General features: G+C 41.4%; 1 protein-coding gene across 1 annotated transcript in view; it reads right to left on the reverse strand.

The window, feature by feature from the left end:
- CRHR2 (corticotropin releasing hormone receptor 2) overlaps positions 1-16,939 on the reverse strand; it is a 103,311-nt gene that overhangs the window by 65,476 nt on the left and 20,896 nt on the right. The gene's annotated exons all lie outside the window — the stretch shown is intronic.

The raw sequence follows: 16,939 nt of genomic DNA on the forward strand, positions 1-16,939 counted from the left end.
TCCAATTACAATGTCACCCTGAGGAGCTCTGGGAATGTAGTAATATTGGGGGCGAGGAGGGGAGTTCAATTTCTGGCGAGCACTCCTCATCTCAAGGAACCCAGAGAGAAAACTATGCAGTTTTGCTGTACAAAATACCTTCCTCCACCCATCAAAAGCACATCCAATACCAAGAAATAATTTTTTTTTTTCCATGCTTATTTTGAACTGTGTCTTAGAAACAAGAAAATTAAAAGAGAACAGGAAATTCAGAAAGATCCCCAAAGGACACATACAGACAACTTCCTAATGAACTCTTCATGATGTTCTCGCTGCTCTTTACCCAATTTCTTCTTGGGCCTTTGCCATGGTCATTCAGTGCTAGTTCAGCGCCCAGCCATCAAGAAAATAAGTTGTCAAATAAAAGCATCAGATTGAACGTTTCTAAAAGTGCTGTTGACAACAGCCACTGAAAAAGGTAGAAAGACTTTTGAAAAGGTGCTTTTTCCTACAGAGGAGGAAAGTCCACATGGAAAGCAACAAGGAACAGTTCATCTAGATGTTCCAGATGATACCATATCTATACAAAATTTCATATTGCTATTGTCTATTTGCACTTTTTCATTGTTTCTTCTTAGAGTCGCAAGGTCAAAATAAAATAAAATTACTGGTAACATTTGGGTCAATCTACAGCAACTTGTGCTAAAGGTTAAGGACTTCAGTTTCCATTTCTGCCACTAGTTTACAGGCAAACTGACACACTTCCCTCTCTTTCTTACTGGAGAATTGAGGTATAGGCTGCCATTTTCTGTGCAATTTTTTTTGTGCAATTTTTCTCTGAAGGCTAAACAGGTGATTAGGCTTCTTTCCTCACTGCTCTGTTTATTATTATTCAATATCCCAAGCTAAATGTGTTTCATGGCATCTTTTACCTCCTTCCTTTGAGAAGAGGTCTAAATGGGATTCAGGTGGTTGGATCCGAGTTACATCCCTGAAAGCCCTTGTATTTGGCCCCTCCTTTTGGCCAGTGCCAAATGGACTTCCAGGATGGGAGTCCTCCACCCCACTCACACTAATTTTTACCTCTGCTCTTCTTGTTATTTCCATTTTACAGGTACAGGAACAGAAGCAAAATGTGTGTATGTGACTTCCTGAAAATGACTGGCAGGACCAAGCAGAGCTGTGAACCATCACAAACCATGTATTTTACCTTATCAGGCCTCAATGCCTCTGTCTCCTGTACTACATCTTTCCTGCTCATTAAAACCTTCTTTTCAGAAGGATAAATGTGTCTCATGTTTCTTGTCCAAGGGAATTATTGGAGAACAGATCATGATTGAGCAAGATTGAGTGTAACGAATGCCATCCATTTCCACCTCTATTTTGATGTGTAGCCCCTCCACTTAGAATATTAGGAGTCATAAAATGTGCCTGTGAGCTCTCTTTCAGTGCAGGAATCCTGTACAACACCCACATCAAAGCAGTGGGTGAGAAACGTTTGAGAACTTGAGAAACAAATTTCTAAGAAACAGCAATCTGGGTTTATGAGCTGTCACACCAGACTCTTAAACGGTGAGTATCTGAACAAGAGGAGGATAAAAATCAAACTCTGAATCTCTCTAGTCCAAAGTCTCCTCCAGTATCAGCCACTTCTTGGAAACAAAAGCAGCAAAGAGATCTGACTTCTGGGAATGCCTCATTCCAAACTCTACTACTCATAAGTAATTTATACCCCAAAGCAAAGGTCTACTTTCTTTCTTCCAAATGACTTACAGCATTAGTTCCAATAGCCACATGGAAACAAGTTTCCGATCATACTGAATGTATTTTCATATATCTATTTTAATAACATAATACAGATCTTTCACCCAGTGCTTCAAAGGAGAAATATCTGATTTAGTGGGTGAGGTAATATTAGAGAGTAGGAGCCTCACTGCAGGCATCTGGAAGAAGAGGCTGTTGTTCATGCATAGATGAATCCCATGGCATATAGTAAGTGAGTTTAGGACTTCTTGGGGACTTTGGACCAATCACATATGCACTGGACAGAGGCTCATTGCGTTCACAGTCACATCTGGCATGTGCTGAACATGCTATATGCACTTGCATATCTCTGCAAAGACAACCCCGGATAAAATAATGACAACTTCAAATAACCATCTTAGTCTTTTTCACAACAGCAAGCAGCTGCTTTGTAGCGCCCCTTCTTACTGTCAAAAACAGCACAGAGAAGACGATGAAATAACTGACACTAGACTCAATGACAGGCTGAGTCACTGGGACATGCAGTTGTAGCACTGATCAAAGCAGCAAAGAGATGCCAAAGAGACGACAGATACATTGGTTCTACGAAAGACAGCGATGGAAGAGAAGTGTCCCCCACCTTCAGAGTATGTGAAGGAAGAGAAGAGGGAAACCAACAGTCAGTGATCTTACCAAGAGACTTCTGTGATCTCTTTGGTGATTGAACATGCTGCGGAATATTCCGTCTCACCTGGTTTTCCCATGAGAACTGAGACTAATGTGCTTTGTGCTAGAAGCACTCTTGCTTTTTGCTTTGCACTGTGTACAAAAAGAGGCTGGATTAAGTTGTTTTTCTTAATGATTGTCATGAAAAATAAGGAGAAAATGGAAGAGTCATGATGGAGAACTCTATTGTAGAAACAAACAATGAACATCCAGGAAGAAAAGAACAGTTACATGATCTTTCTAGGGCAACAATAGCTAGTGAGATCTATCAGCACTATTTCCTTTATTCCTAGTTTAAAAAAAAAAGTGCCAATTTTCATTTCCTTAGACAAATAGCATACTGAAGAACTCAGTGTACTTTTTCTTCTTATAATTTCTCTTTCCTTACTGACTTTCTTCTAAAGAACAGATATACAAAACAAAGAGATTTTTGGTGGTTAAAAGTTGTGGTTATTTTTGCTCTGTGTGCACTTGCACTCATATAATACAACTGGACAAGCAGATTTAATCTTCATGCAAACGAATAATGAGCAGTAGGTGACTCATGATGACACAGGAAACACACAGCCATAATACACATAGCTTTTGACACATCATCCAATATTCATTTCTACACTTCTGTCTATGGCCTCTTCTTCAACTTTGAAAATGTTGATTTCATTTTGTTGTAGGTTATTAGCAATGTTTGTGGCACTTGATTGCTTCTGCTTAACCATCAGACCAGGAGACAAGCAAGGAGGTAAGAGGGAAGTCCCTGAATAAACAGAAATATCCAGTAGAGCTCAGACTGTCACCCAGGTTGCCAACTTCCAGAAAATGTATTTCATCCCCTCCAGGCGAGTCAGTATAACATATGCATTTTCATATTTCCTCTAAGGGCTGATTCAGTCATGCTGATCATAGTCATATACTATCAATAAAGCCAATGACAGCAATGGCAGTGTTCCCAGAGTGAAATAGCAATTAGAGCCCCTCAGAAAGCGAACTGTGATACCTTCCACTGCTGTTCCTGCTCTGTAGTGGTGGCTGCTGGTTTGACAGCCCAATGCCAGACCTTGATTCTACACACCAGCTAACATATCAGCTCCATACATAGATGCACATACACAAAGGCAGTAGAAGTACCAACATTTGCAGTTTTTATGTGCTCTAAGGTGATATTTATGTGCTCTAAGGTGATATAAAATCCTTGACAGGCTTGAGAAATGGGCTGACAGGAACCTCATGAAGTTCAACAAAGGGAAGTGATCCTCCACCAGAAGGATATGGACCTGTTGGAGCAAGTCCAGAGGAGGCCACAAAGATTATCAGAGGGTTAGAGCACCTCTCCTACAACAACAGGCTGAGAGAGTTGGGGTTGTTCAGTCTGGAGAAGAGAAGACCCTGGGGAGACCTTATAGCAGCTTTCTAGTACCTGAAGGGGGCCTACAAGAAAGCTGGAGAGGGACTTTTTACAAGGGCATGTAGTGATAGGACAAGGGGTAATGGCTTCAAAGTGAAAGAGGGTAAACTTAGATTACATATTAGGAAGATATTCTTTACTGTGAGGGTGGTGAGAGACTGGAAGAGGTTGCCCAGGGAAGCTGTGGAGGCCCCATCCCTGGAGCTGTTGAAGGCCAGGCTGGATGGAGCTTTGAGCAGCCTGGTCTAATGGGAGGTGTCCTGGCCCATGGCAGGGGGGGTTGGAACCGGATGATCTTTAAGGTCCCTTCCAACCGGAACCATTCTATGATTCTATACATGCAAAGTCCTGCAGCTGGGAAAGAACGACCACATGTGCCAGTATATGTTGCAGGCCACCCAGTTGGAAAGTAGATTGGAAGAAAAGGATGTAGGGGTCCTGGCAGACACCAGGTTAAATATGAGCCAGAAGTGTGTCCTTGCTGCAAAGGCAGCAGAAGTTATCCTGGGATGCCTTAGGCAATGCATGGCCAGTGGGTTGAGGGATATGATCCTTCCCCTCCACTCAGCACCAGTGAGGCCACCTCTGAAGTATTGGGTCCAGCTCTGGGCTCCCCAGTACCAGAGACACACAGATGTACTGGAGAGAACTCCAAGAATGATGAAGGGTCTGAAGCACCTCACCTATGAGGAAAGGCTGAGAGAGCTGAGACCATTTGGCCTGTAAAAGAGAAGGCTTAGAGGGGATCTTATCGATGTATATAAATAACTGAAGAGAGGGTTCAAAGAGGATGGAGCCAGGCTCTTTTCAGTAGTGCCCAGTGACAGGACAAGAGGCCATGGGCACTAAAACACAGGAGGTTCAATCTGAACATCAGGAAGCACTTTTCTACCATGAGGGTAACTGAGCATTGCAATAGGTTGCTCAGGGAGGTTGTGGAGTCTCCTTCTTTGGAGATATTTAACATCTGTCTGGACACGCTCCTGGGCAACCAGCTCTAGGTGGCCCTACTTGAGCAGGGTGGTTGGACCAGATGACATCTAGTGGTTGGTCCTTTCCAACCTCAACCATCCTGTGATTCTCTGATTAGCAGGACGCTATTATGCTCTGAAACAACTTCAAAACACAGCTTGGGTTCACTGTTTTACATCAGTTTGGGGCGTATAACATTGACCTTAATTTCATTTCTAATAACAGACGATGTCGCATTTCCAAACGGAATATGCAAAGAGGAATATTTGATGAGTGGCATTTTTTAAACTTTTTTTTTATTTTATTGACCCTGTTGAAGAACATAAAGCCTTTTAGGTAGCGGTAACTCAATCTGTATAGATTGGCCTGGTGGCAGGCTTGTATTTAGTCAGTAAAAGTCCATTAAAAGCATGAAACAAACACGAGATGGGAGCACAGGGTACAGGTAAGTGGACATAATTCTCAGCAGGAAGTTAACCACATCCTTCCAGTCATTAGTGGGTGAAAGACAATTCCAGACACTGCACGCATGCAAGCACCACTGTAACGGATCTGGTCTTTGACAACTGGAACTAAGCTGGTTTTCTAAAAGATTTTAGTCATCTTGCTGTGTCTCATGCAGATGACCTTCTGACAAGGTTTACATTTCCAGTCATCATTAAAATGGAAATCTGCCTTCTCTGACTACTTACACCTTTTACCCTAGATCCCACGAATACAGAGTGGCCCTATAATCATGAGACAAATTCATCTGCTACTGGGGTGAAGGGAACAAATAAGCAAATGAATAAATAAATAAAACACAGCCTGTTAAGTTCTGAGCTGTGCACAGCTAAGGGTATCTGACTGCTTTGACAGCTTGCTGATCCATGTTAGCTGTCAGCCAAGCTGAAATGAAGGGTCTATCAACCAGAAAATCAGAACCCCCACTGAACAAAATCCCTAGAAAGTATGAAGTTTTGGAAAGTGGAGTTAGCAGTAACTATTTCAGCAAACAGCTGAAAGAGCACAGTGGGTCATGTCATCCATCTCCCTACCAACAGGATTTGTTCAGTCCAGATTAAAAAGCGTAAGCCCCAAGAATTTCGAGTAATTGCTTTGTAAAACTATTTCAGACAGTCCGTTAAATCTCTCCACTGGGAATTTTTTTGCTGATATCCTAAATAACTTCCACCCCATCCCCTCCTTTTTAAAACAATTATTAAACTCTTTTTGCCTCTGTATTGCCCTCTGACCAAGTTGATAACTTACCTTCCTTTTCGGGGTAGGTTAGGCTGCGTATTTACCACAGGCAGAGTTCAACCTTGTAATTCTGGAATATCAACTTGCAACCATCCTTGTTCAGCACATCTTACCCGTCCCTTCCTCCACTGGCTTCAGGGCACGGCAAAGCAGGCTGTATGGCAGAACGGTGCCCCCCAGCACGGAGGTATTTATGTTAAGTTTGCCAACGGGAAGCAAGCACAAATAAACGAGTTTTTTCTTTAGGCATGTAACATTAAAAAAAGGTTCTGTGAAATACTGGCCTTTAAAGTCAGAAAAGATAGTGGTGAAAACTCAGCTTGTCTCAGCGAGAGACCTAAACTGGGTACCATTTTCTGAGCTGAATAAGGATTTTTGAAATACACAGTTCTGAGGCAAAGAATAACTTGCTAAGCCTGGACCCAAATTTTAACCCCCAAAAGAAAAATTTTAGAAAAATTCAAAGAACACAAGAGTAAACCAAACCAGACCATTCCAGTGTTGAGCGTTGTAGTCCATCAGTTACTCACAACATGGAGGACTTCGACTCTGCTCCTTCCACTATTGCACTTCGAGATGAACTTGAACCCAGTTGGATTCCTTCCTTTCAGACTGTCCTAATCACTGGGAGATTGTATGATTTTCCCAGTGCTTCCTCCAAATAATTTTTATTCCTTTAAAATTCAAAATAAGGTATTTTGTTTGGTATTATGCCAAAATTTTTTCTCTTAGGTACTTATCCATCACGATCCCACATAAATCCAACAGGAACTGCATGATACAAATTCCTTGGATTGGCTGCTCAGATTTCATAGGATTCAGATCAAATGAGACAAAAGAAACCTGTGCTGCATAAAGGATATGTCACTTCGTGTTTATACTATTCTTAGCCCTTTTCAAAAGTCTCAAAAAAACAGCAAGTGTCTAAAAATAGGGACTGAATCATGGGGCTATAAATTATTTATTCATGTGCCATCCTTCCTCTTTGGTGGGTTTCTTCTGATTGTTGCCCTGACAAGCTGGAGCCAGGTGGGATTCACAATGCACCAGTACTGATTGCTATTTCTAGAAATCATAAGTGACAGTGGTATAATTGTAACAGCAGTCAGACGTCCACGAGATTGAAAAGAAAAACATCTCTCCTCATATTTTATTTGTGAATGAGGGATATTCAGACAAAAATAAAAAGAGGGAAGAACAGTTATCCAACCACTGCTTATTACTTTGTACACCAGCCAACATCACCCTGCAAGCCAAGCTTTGTGCAAAGAGGTCGTCTTAGATATCATGATTGGGTCTGACATTCACACAGAATTGCAATGCACTTATAGGAGAGTCTTGGAAGGCAGATAAATAATACTTTAGGCAAGAAACGTTCCCCTAGAAAATCATTTCTGACCTCAGCTCTGTCTAGCTCACCAACCTGATGTTTCTTCAGGCTTTCAAGCACATAAGAAACTTTGCTCAGCTTTCTGATGTTTTCCTTTGCCAAGAAGTCCTAAAATACTTTATGAGAAGCTCAAGAAGTCTAATTATGCTCACTTTCTGCATCGATTTCCTATCTGCTAAAAAGCTCAAGTGATTCACCCAGGTCATATAACATGTCAAAAGGAAAGGCAGGAACAGAACCTTTTAGAAGTTTACAAGTCCTCCAGACTTGTTCAGTTTAGAAAAACATTTCTGTGGCTTTCTAGCCCAAGGCCCACTCCATTAGGCACACTGATAAAGATTATAGTCTTGCCAGCACCTTTGTGCTCACTCTCGCACAGATCCTCTCACTCACGTATACAGTACTTCTGAACACAACTTTCCTTAGACAAATTGAGCAGGTCTAATGCTTGCTGGACTAAAGGAGTATAAAAGGCCATCCAAGGTATACAGTTCTGGTTGTCTGTATCTCTTTCTCCATCTCCTATTTTTCACCTAAGTACTGAGGTCCAAGAATCAACCCTTACTAAATCTTCTCCAGCCAATACCCAGCTGCCTCCTATACAGGTTGTCTAGGAACCTACATGGTGTGTTGCCCTGTTCGCTGCAAATCCTACTGAGACCTGGATCCCATGTGCATCTCCTTCCTGGGCCAGACAGCTGTTCCCTTGCTTCTCACTTCTCAAAGCTGGTCGGTGGTTAAAGCTTGGGCTATGCTTTAACATTCTTAACAACAGCTGATTCCAGGACCCACAGCCTGGCCTCTGTGTCCCTACCCCTTTTGTCCACACTCCCATTACTGTCCTAAGCAGGTCCCAATCCAGAGTTTTGCCCTTTTAGCAACTTAAGGAAGGTCCCATAGAGCAAGTTGTGCAACGCTGTCAGAAAAGTGGCTCTTTTTAACTTTGTTCAATGAAATACATGTTAATATAAAACTCTACACAAAAGAAAGTACACATTCTTTTTGACTTTCCAATCCCTTACAAGTCAACCCCACACAGATCTCCTGGGGAAAGAAAAACACAATTGCTTGCAATATATTTCACTCTTTTCATTCCTCCAGGGTTAAGAAAAACTGTTCCATAAAATACAGCTCTTTGACACTGTATATTCTGTTTCTTTACAGCTTAATTTTGATCTGTTTCAGGACTGAGACGTAGACAGTGGCAGGGAATTCCCACATGGTTGCCCTTTCCCAAAATGATAATTCCTCGGAAGGATGATTGCGGATTTATCCTGGAAGCTGCTTTCTTTGTCACATCTCCTTACAGCTCCTGTTGTAAACCTTCTATTAATCATTCAACAGATAATAATTATTATTCGTGTCTGTAATTATTATCCCTATAAACTGTTAATTTCCTTAGGAAATTATTTCATGGTTTGTGATTAAGAAAACTCTTGTTTTGAAATGCCAGGACCCCGCTGTTATAGAAACAACTGAGGGAACACCAAGAAGACAGGGAGGCAGAGACAAGCGAACAGGCTCACTAGCATTTGATAGATGCTCAGTTAACCCTGCTTTCACAAACATAAAAGTGCACAGTTTTTTTCCTCATACTGATTGACACGACAGAGTTTGGTCCACGTGTCAAAAGCACTAAGGGAGGGCAAACAGGAAAATAATCCCTCCTGAGTCAAAAAGTGCTGCAGTGCCTGACATTCGAAGCAAGCCCTGTGACAGCTTGCAAAGTTCATCATTTTGAAACAAATGGAGGTTACTTTCCTCTGTATTGTTTTACTGTGCTGAATTTGATGTGAAGATGCAGGGTGAGTCTGCAACCTCCAAAGGCTCTTTGTACTTTACAGCTAATTCCCTGAGACAGCCCATAGAGAAATGGGAATACACATAGAACCCAGTGGTCTTCCACTCAGACTGGCAGAAAAGATAAAAGAGAGAGATTATGAAGGAATCTGTATTGAACTATTCCTCAGGTTATCACCTTTTCTCTTCACCTGGTTGTCAGCACATAGGGAAAAAAAAAAAAAAAAAAAGGAAAAAAAAAAGGGCTAAAATATTCCAAACCTCTTCCTTCTAGGTGAACAGAAATGAGAATTTATTTGACTCCTAAAAAACCTGTTGCAAAATAAACTTCTGAAATTCATGCTGGGCTCAACATTTGCACACACACCTATTCAAAGTAATCTTTGCTGAAAGGCCAGGTATCACGCAAAAGACCAGACATTTGTCACTCATTTAACATGCACAGACATCACTTCTAGTTCAGCAAGTCACAAACTAAAACAGCACCCAAGAGCAGTCTCTCTTCACGCTTGCCCTATTTTTACACTCCTCCCTACAGATGGAAATGACCTCAAGATTAAGACATATAAATTCTGATGTCTTGATGTGGATGCTCAGATGTAAGTGAAGGTTATAATGTACATGTTGCTAGATAGACATCTAGTACTATTTGAGATGGCCCATGGTGTCCATGGCATCCACTCCATCTAGGGCATCCAAATAGTGTTAGATTCTTAAGTTTAAGGAATTGAATTGACCCCTAGTGATCGCAGCCAGCACAGTCTAGACTGAGATTGAGTTTATCAGTGGTTCTTTACTTTATGGAGCTGAATTGTTCTTCCATTGACTACATCTCTATCGACAATATGGGAAACTCAATCAACTATGGCACACATAAACACCCTCATACAGACAAATTTAGGTGCCTGGGCTAAACAAAATATTTGCCTGGATGGGCCTGTAATTTGATGTGGAACAACGACTCCTATGTCTGTTTTAAGGAATTCCCTCACTTGAGTCTGGATATTGTAACTGTTTTAAGAAACATAGGCTATCATCTAACCAGTGCTCATAGGAATCATGCACAAATTGCTAGGAAAACTTCTATGACCCAGAACACATGGGAACATCCATCGACATAGATACCGAGAAACCACATGAGAGAGAAAGGTGTAGCGTAAGAAAAGATTCTCACTGCTGGTTAGTTCAACAGGTCATTAATTCTCCCATTGTTGTGTAGTGGCAGTGAGTTTCTGTGAAGCACTAAGGCTGGAGGAGGAAATTCGTTACCCAGGGCTGAAGTATAGTTTACTTCTCAGCCTGACAGACAAGGAGAGCACAGAGCTATGAAGCTCCCTGCCTTAGCCCCTTCTGGAAGGCTGTCAGGGCACCAGCTGATAATGATGTTTGATCTTTATAGTAATTGCCTCTTAGTTGAAATTCAGAATTCAATTAGTCACTTGCCATAATTACTGAACGTGCAGAGAGATGGCAATGACAATGAGAGGTGTAACTGTACTTTATTACCCGCAGTAAAGCACAGTGGAATTGAGGAGCACTATGATCTGATTAACAAAATAGTGGGAGAGAGGGGAAAGGAGCCCAAGGCTGGAGCTCTCCTGGGACAGCTGACTCGAGAAGACAATTTGTACAGCCTGGTGAGGTAAATGAGTCCCAGTGTGCAGCCTCCCTCTAGTTTAATTTCTGCTGAGGTAAGTGGGAATGTGGGGAGCAATGTTATTCTCACAGAGCCTCCACTGCCTGGAATTTATTCAGGAATTTGATGGCCTTATGAAATCTGAGTTGCAATCACGTAAGCAAAGCACAAAAGCTCTATGAATGGTTCATGATGAACCACAGAGTCAATGTTCACCAGGAACCCTGACCTGGTCCCATCTAAGAGCTCTGCAAAAATAATGAGAGAAGTGGTTGAGAAAAGGAGGTGGTGGCTAGGGATGGGACCAGGTTCCAAAACGTGCCCATTCACGTGATATTTGCCTGGGAAGATTCAAGTACCTTTTGAAATTGAATTCAGATGAAACCTCCAGTCCAACAGCAGAGGCTGAGAGAAGAAAGCAGCACGCAGGAGAGACAAGGGCCCTCAGAAAATAAGAGCAACCCAGGAACACAAGAAAAGACATACATGACACAAGGAATGAGTCTTGCTAAAAGGTCAAGAGGATCTACAAAACCTGGTTATCACAGAGTCAGCATTGGCATTTTGTCTATACCACAGTAACGTCCATCAGGAACCAGAACAATTGTTTGGATTTGCAGGATTTTTTTTGTTTGTTTGTTGGTTTTTTCATGTCAAACTCTTGTCCAGATCATAGATCCATCATTTTACAGAAATCATTGCCTTATAGAAAATTACAGTCTTACAGGATGACTCAGACAAATCCTGTCACACTTGCATGTCTTAGGATGTCTGGACAAAACCACAACACACGCTTCTGTCAGCTTATGCTGTGTTTTGTTGCCAGAAAGCACCGTGTCTTCCTTGAGCCTAAACATCCAGCAGGGGATGAAAGGAAAAAACAGATTATCTACAAGACAAAAAGAAAGACTACAAGCACAAGATGGATGACCATTTGCCAAAGTCATGCCTGCCAGCTTTCATAACTAAACCTGATAGAAGAGCAAAAAAAATCCAGATTCTCCTTGGCAGATATAAGCCCAATTTGCTGAGCCACAATTCTTCTAAAAATGTGACTTCAAAAAAGGGGTAAGAATGGGCAAGTTCTCCCAATTTCTGTGAAGTCAACTTGATTCTTCTTAACACAAAATCCCCCATAATCATACTATTTTACAGGATAAGCAAGACATTCAGCCACACCAAGAGCCTGAATTTTGATTGTGGAGATGACTGCTGATGTGACAGGTTATAAATAGCTGCTTTAAGTCATCACAGCTTAGGTTTGCTGGAGATGAGAAAGTAAAGTCCCTGCAAGTAGAGGGAAGCACAACAGTAATTTTAAGTCTTAAAGTCCTATTACAGATAATAATAGCGCTACACTTTCTGTTGATTGTCCCTCCCTATAAATACCCTCCTTCTCCCACAGGGGAGCAGTTTAAAAGGTTTAAAAACAACAGCACGAAAACACTTGCCAGGAAAAAAGCTACATCCAGCTCACATGATCTTTCTTACGCGGCCACAAAGAGGAACAGGAAACATTCATTAAAGAAATTACCTTAAAGAGCACTAGGCTTCAACTCCAGTTTTCCCTGCCTGTCTATCGGTTTTTCTCTTCCCATCCTTGAAAATAGTGCTGAAAGGTTCATTGAATAAATAACATAAACCAAGCACAGCACTGCTAAGGCAACACTGTGTCCAAAGGTGTTCTATCTGGTAAGAAGGGCGATAGGCATTAGCTGAATTTATAGATATGCTGTGTGTTACACTGATAATGTACCTACTTGTTAGAGCATGAATTCGAAAGTCCACCAACTGCTAAAGCACTCAGGGCTCCTCTTCCCACGCTTTATATTACTGCTTCCATTGCTGTAAACACTGCTGCATTTGTGTGCTTTCCCCACACGTAGCATGAAACAGGAATCACGTGCCAATCCTTCCTTCTAGGACAGCATGCATCAAAACTTCGAGATCAGACACCTGAGAAAAATAGTATTTCATCTAATGTATGCTCGTACTGGACAGATAGCAGGGAATTTGGTTTGCAAGTGATATGAAAAAGGGAAGTGAGAAAGTACGAGATTAATTTTGAGAGGGTACTGTGAAAGACGGTGTTATTCCGTAAGGGCTGTTTTCGTGCACACACCACCTTATGAATCAGAAAAGGCAGATCAAAGATATGCATTTTGCACTCTGAGTGCAAGGCAGGACTGTCTGTGGTGCTCCTTGGTCTCTGTTTCAGTCCAGCTTCCCAAGACACCTCCCAACTTGCACACAAATGATCGGTCTCCTCACATGAAAGCCCCCCAGGCACAAGGAATTGAGGAAGACCACGAATAATCTGCAAAAGCTCAGTCACGTGGAGAAGAGGAAAAGAGGCTGTTCCCCTGACATAACCTTATTAATACAACGCATCACTCATTTGGAAAACCTGCTGTTATGTGGGAAGGTGCTTTCTTATCACCTGATAATTATTGTCTCTCTGGGGGTTTGAAATGGCATGGGAGGGAGAAAGGGGATTTTAAAATCTCTTCTAATTTTAAAGCTTATAATGGGTGCTGTCAGCACATGCTGTGACAGTCTAAGAAAAGCATTTCACCAGCTTCATTTCTTGGCTAAGCTCTCTGATTAATCTTAGGAGCCTGAGCTCTTTTCAACTAGGAATGGTTAGTAGGACAACTCTGAAACATCTCACATGGTTTCAGGTTCACCACAGCCTGGCAAATGTGGTGCGGCAGCTTCAACGTCATCACACACATCTTTTTAAGACCCAGATACATGCGATCTCATTGTTGTCTGTAATACTCTTCATAAAGTCCTACCATGAAAACGATGAGGATTTCAAAATCAGGCCAAAGGCCACCTTCATAATGGTATAGTGCGTTCAGTCCCCTGAATGCAAACTACCTTCTGGTGGAAGCCTGCCTCAGGGACGGATCGCAGCTACTCTATAGAGAAGATGTCCTTGTATTTCTCTCCCAGCACCAGAGTCAAGGTAATACACAAGCATCTGGGCAGCCTTTTAGTGCCAAAAGGCAACAGAGACTCCATAGCAATGAAAGTTTTGGGAACTGTTGAAGTAAACAGGCATAGATTTGTGTATAGCGAGAACAGAAATTGTGCTCCCAAACCTGTGGTGGAAGAGAAGACACTCTCTCAACAGGTGCTGCTGTGGCTCCTTGAATCCCATTGGAATTAGCTCAATCACCCAGCAGAAGAGAACTACATAATAGGTGCCACAATGCAAAATTCCCAGAGTCAGTTATGTCACCTGCAGGTAGTAACGTGTCTAAAAAGTGAAGGCTGGTGATTCCCTGTGTCCAAACTTGGTGCTACCAAAGTTGGCAGAGAACACCATTGATTAATTTGCCATGCGGTTCCGTCACTATAAGGAGGTAGATGGAAATATCAAGTCATTTCATGCTGGCACAAAACATTGCAAATGCTGTATACCCAGCTCTCAACAGCACCATTCATCACTTTACACACAGGACATTAATCTTATGCTGGTGATAGAACCCTCCTCCCCGTACAAAAAATGACAGAACAGCCCCCATAATATTTTAGACACTTCTCAGAGCACTAAAAATGACACTTCTCATTGTTTCAACTTAGCTCAGTTTTTTTCCTCAACATTCATTCATTTCCAAGCAAATTCTTCTCATTCTATACCAATCTCAAATGACATTATTTAGTTTGCTTTAAAGTCATGCTGTTGATACCTTTAATTTTTCACCTTCAGGCCATCTTTGTAGATTTTATTTCTGGTTATAGTTATTATTCTTTAATTTCTCCAGTCCTGCAAGAGACTGGAAGGTGTATACTATAAATGAGTACTATAGCCCAGACTTGTCTGTGCTTGTCTTCCAGCCATCAGACCCTTGTCCCGGAAAGCTAAAACGCACCTTCCACTTCTGTGATTGCTAAGAAGGAGCTTGTTCTAACCGAGAAGGAAAGATGACTACGCTAACAATAAAGAAAACCTTTCCCTATATTTAACTTTTTTTTCCTTTTTCTGAAGCTGACTATGAAGATCTTCTCTATTCATTCTAGAATTGAGGCTTTCAGAACCCAAATCTGTTGGTTTCATCAGCCACAGGTTTATGTACCACCTTCGTGGGAAAAACACTGGCTCCAGGAATTCTGAAGAAACACCATCAATTGGGTCTAGACTGAAAATAACAAATAAAAATGGGGCATGTGTAGGCTTTGGGGTTGGGGTTTTTTTGCCTTTTTTATTTTTGTTGGTTTTGTTTTTTAAATCCATATCCATCTGCAGAGCATAGTGTGGTTCCCAAAGGATGATATAAGCACGAATGAGACACGGGGGAAACGAAAGATGGAAAGAGGGAGGTGAGAGGAAAGCAAGTCAGTCTTCTTATCCCAGCACCATCCCTAAACAAATGATGCATCCAGCAAGGACATCAGCCAAGAACTTGAGGTGGAGGAAAGTGCTCTAGATGTTTCAAAGAGGATAAAAGAGTTGGTGATGCTTCAGCACATGTCAGATTTACAGTTTAATACAGGTAACTGCACAAAGGACCACAAGGCACGATGCTGTAGAAAGCTCCTGCCGTTCAGTAGCTGAATTACCTTGCTCTTTAAATAGTTGCAGATTTCCTGTCATGCTGGCATGGACGATGGGCACTGGTTGTTTACAGTAAGAATGCAAGAAGGGGAGAAGAGAAACAAAAGGTGTCTTTGAAGAGATTTACTGTTTCCTTTCCACAAAGAAAGCAATAACATCAAGTAAAATATGTTTGAAAGTGCTTATTCACCTAGGAGAACTGTTTAGTGCTCATCATTCACTTCCATTTAGATGAGCCTCCCCCATTTAGATACTTGATATCTTCTTTGGTAATAGATTTTCTCTTACAAAAAGAAAACCATTGCTGAGAACTCATACATTACATTTCTTACACCGAGGCAGATTTATCCACAGCGCCATTTCCATTTCAATCACAGAATTAACCCCATGAGAACAAATTGAGCGGGCACTATTTAACCATGGGGTATTCAAGTGAGGACAGCTCAATTCATGTTCTACTTGGTACCAAACTGTAAAATCTTTAATCCCAGGTTTGCCATGAACAACTGTGCTGTAGAAGAAAAAAAAAAAAAAAAGAGATATGTTTGAGTGGGCAGACAAAGTGCATTGGACTTCAAAGATCGAAAGTGCATGAAAAGGTGTCTTAAATCTGTAACGCTTTTCAAAGCAACACAGCTTTGACTTCATCTGCCAAATAACAGTGAGGTACTGGCTTATGTATCGAATGTGGAAAAGGTGATATTAGGCTTATTTTCTTTGACAGATGAATTAAAAGGTAACTTCTATACATTTTTCTTTTAAGTTAGGATGAAACTTTGATTGCCTTTACAGAACAGTAAATTATGTTTTATGGCAATAGAACTTTCATGTGCACGTTATGATTGAGGTACAAAAAAAGCTACATAATATTGTTGAAAAGTATGTTAGCTTGACAGTTTAGATCTACTTTTAATTAAATGTGAACACAAAAAAAATCTGTAGTGCAACATAAAACCTCTCCACAAATGAGCACCTAAATCCTGAAGCCTTTTCTGTAAGAAAAACAAGCAGCCACTTACAGTTTCCACTGGAAATGTTCATTTTGGCCCAGTGCCTCAAGAGACTTAAGTAAGTGCTGTTCTATTAAGCTCTAACACTGTTTGTTTCCATTTTTACTTTACAAATTTTATTTTTAAATACTGCAATAGGGAGACCCATTCTATCTGCCCAGGGAGGTCGTGGAGTCCCCTACTCTGGAGATTTTCAAGACCTGCCTCGATGCAGTCCTGAGTGATGTGCTCTGGGCAATCCTGCTTCAGCAGGGGAGTTGGACTAGATGATCTCTAGAGGTCCCTTCCAACTCTGACAATTCCGTGCTCTCCAACTGCTCTATCATCTCTTTTTCACAGAGTAATGCGAAATGGCAAAGATGCTCCAGAAGACCTGCAGTTTTTCATTTGGGAATCCATTTGCCACCCCTGAAGGCGTATAATTCCATACGTGGGTCAGACCTTATCTCTAGACAAGACAGAAGGAGAGGACTAA

Source organism: Numenius arquata, chromosome 12 (assembly GCF_964106895.1).
Source record: "Numenius arquata chromosome 12, bNumArq3.hap1.1, whole genome shotgun sequence".
Taxonomy (NCBI): Eukaryota; Metazoa; Chordata; class Aves; order Charadriiformes; family Scolopacidae; genus Numenius; species Numenius arquata.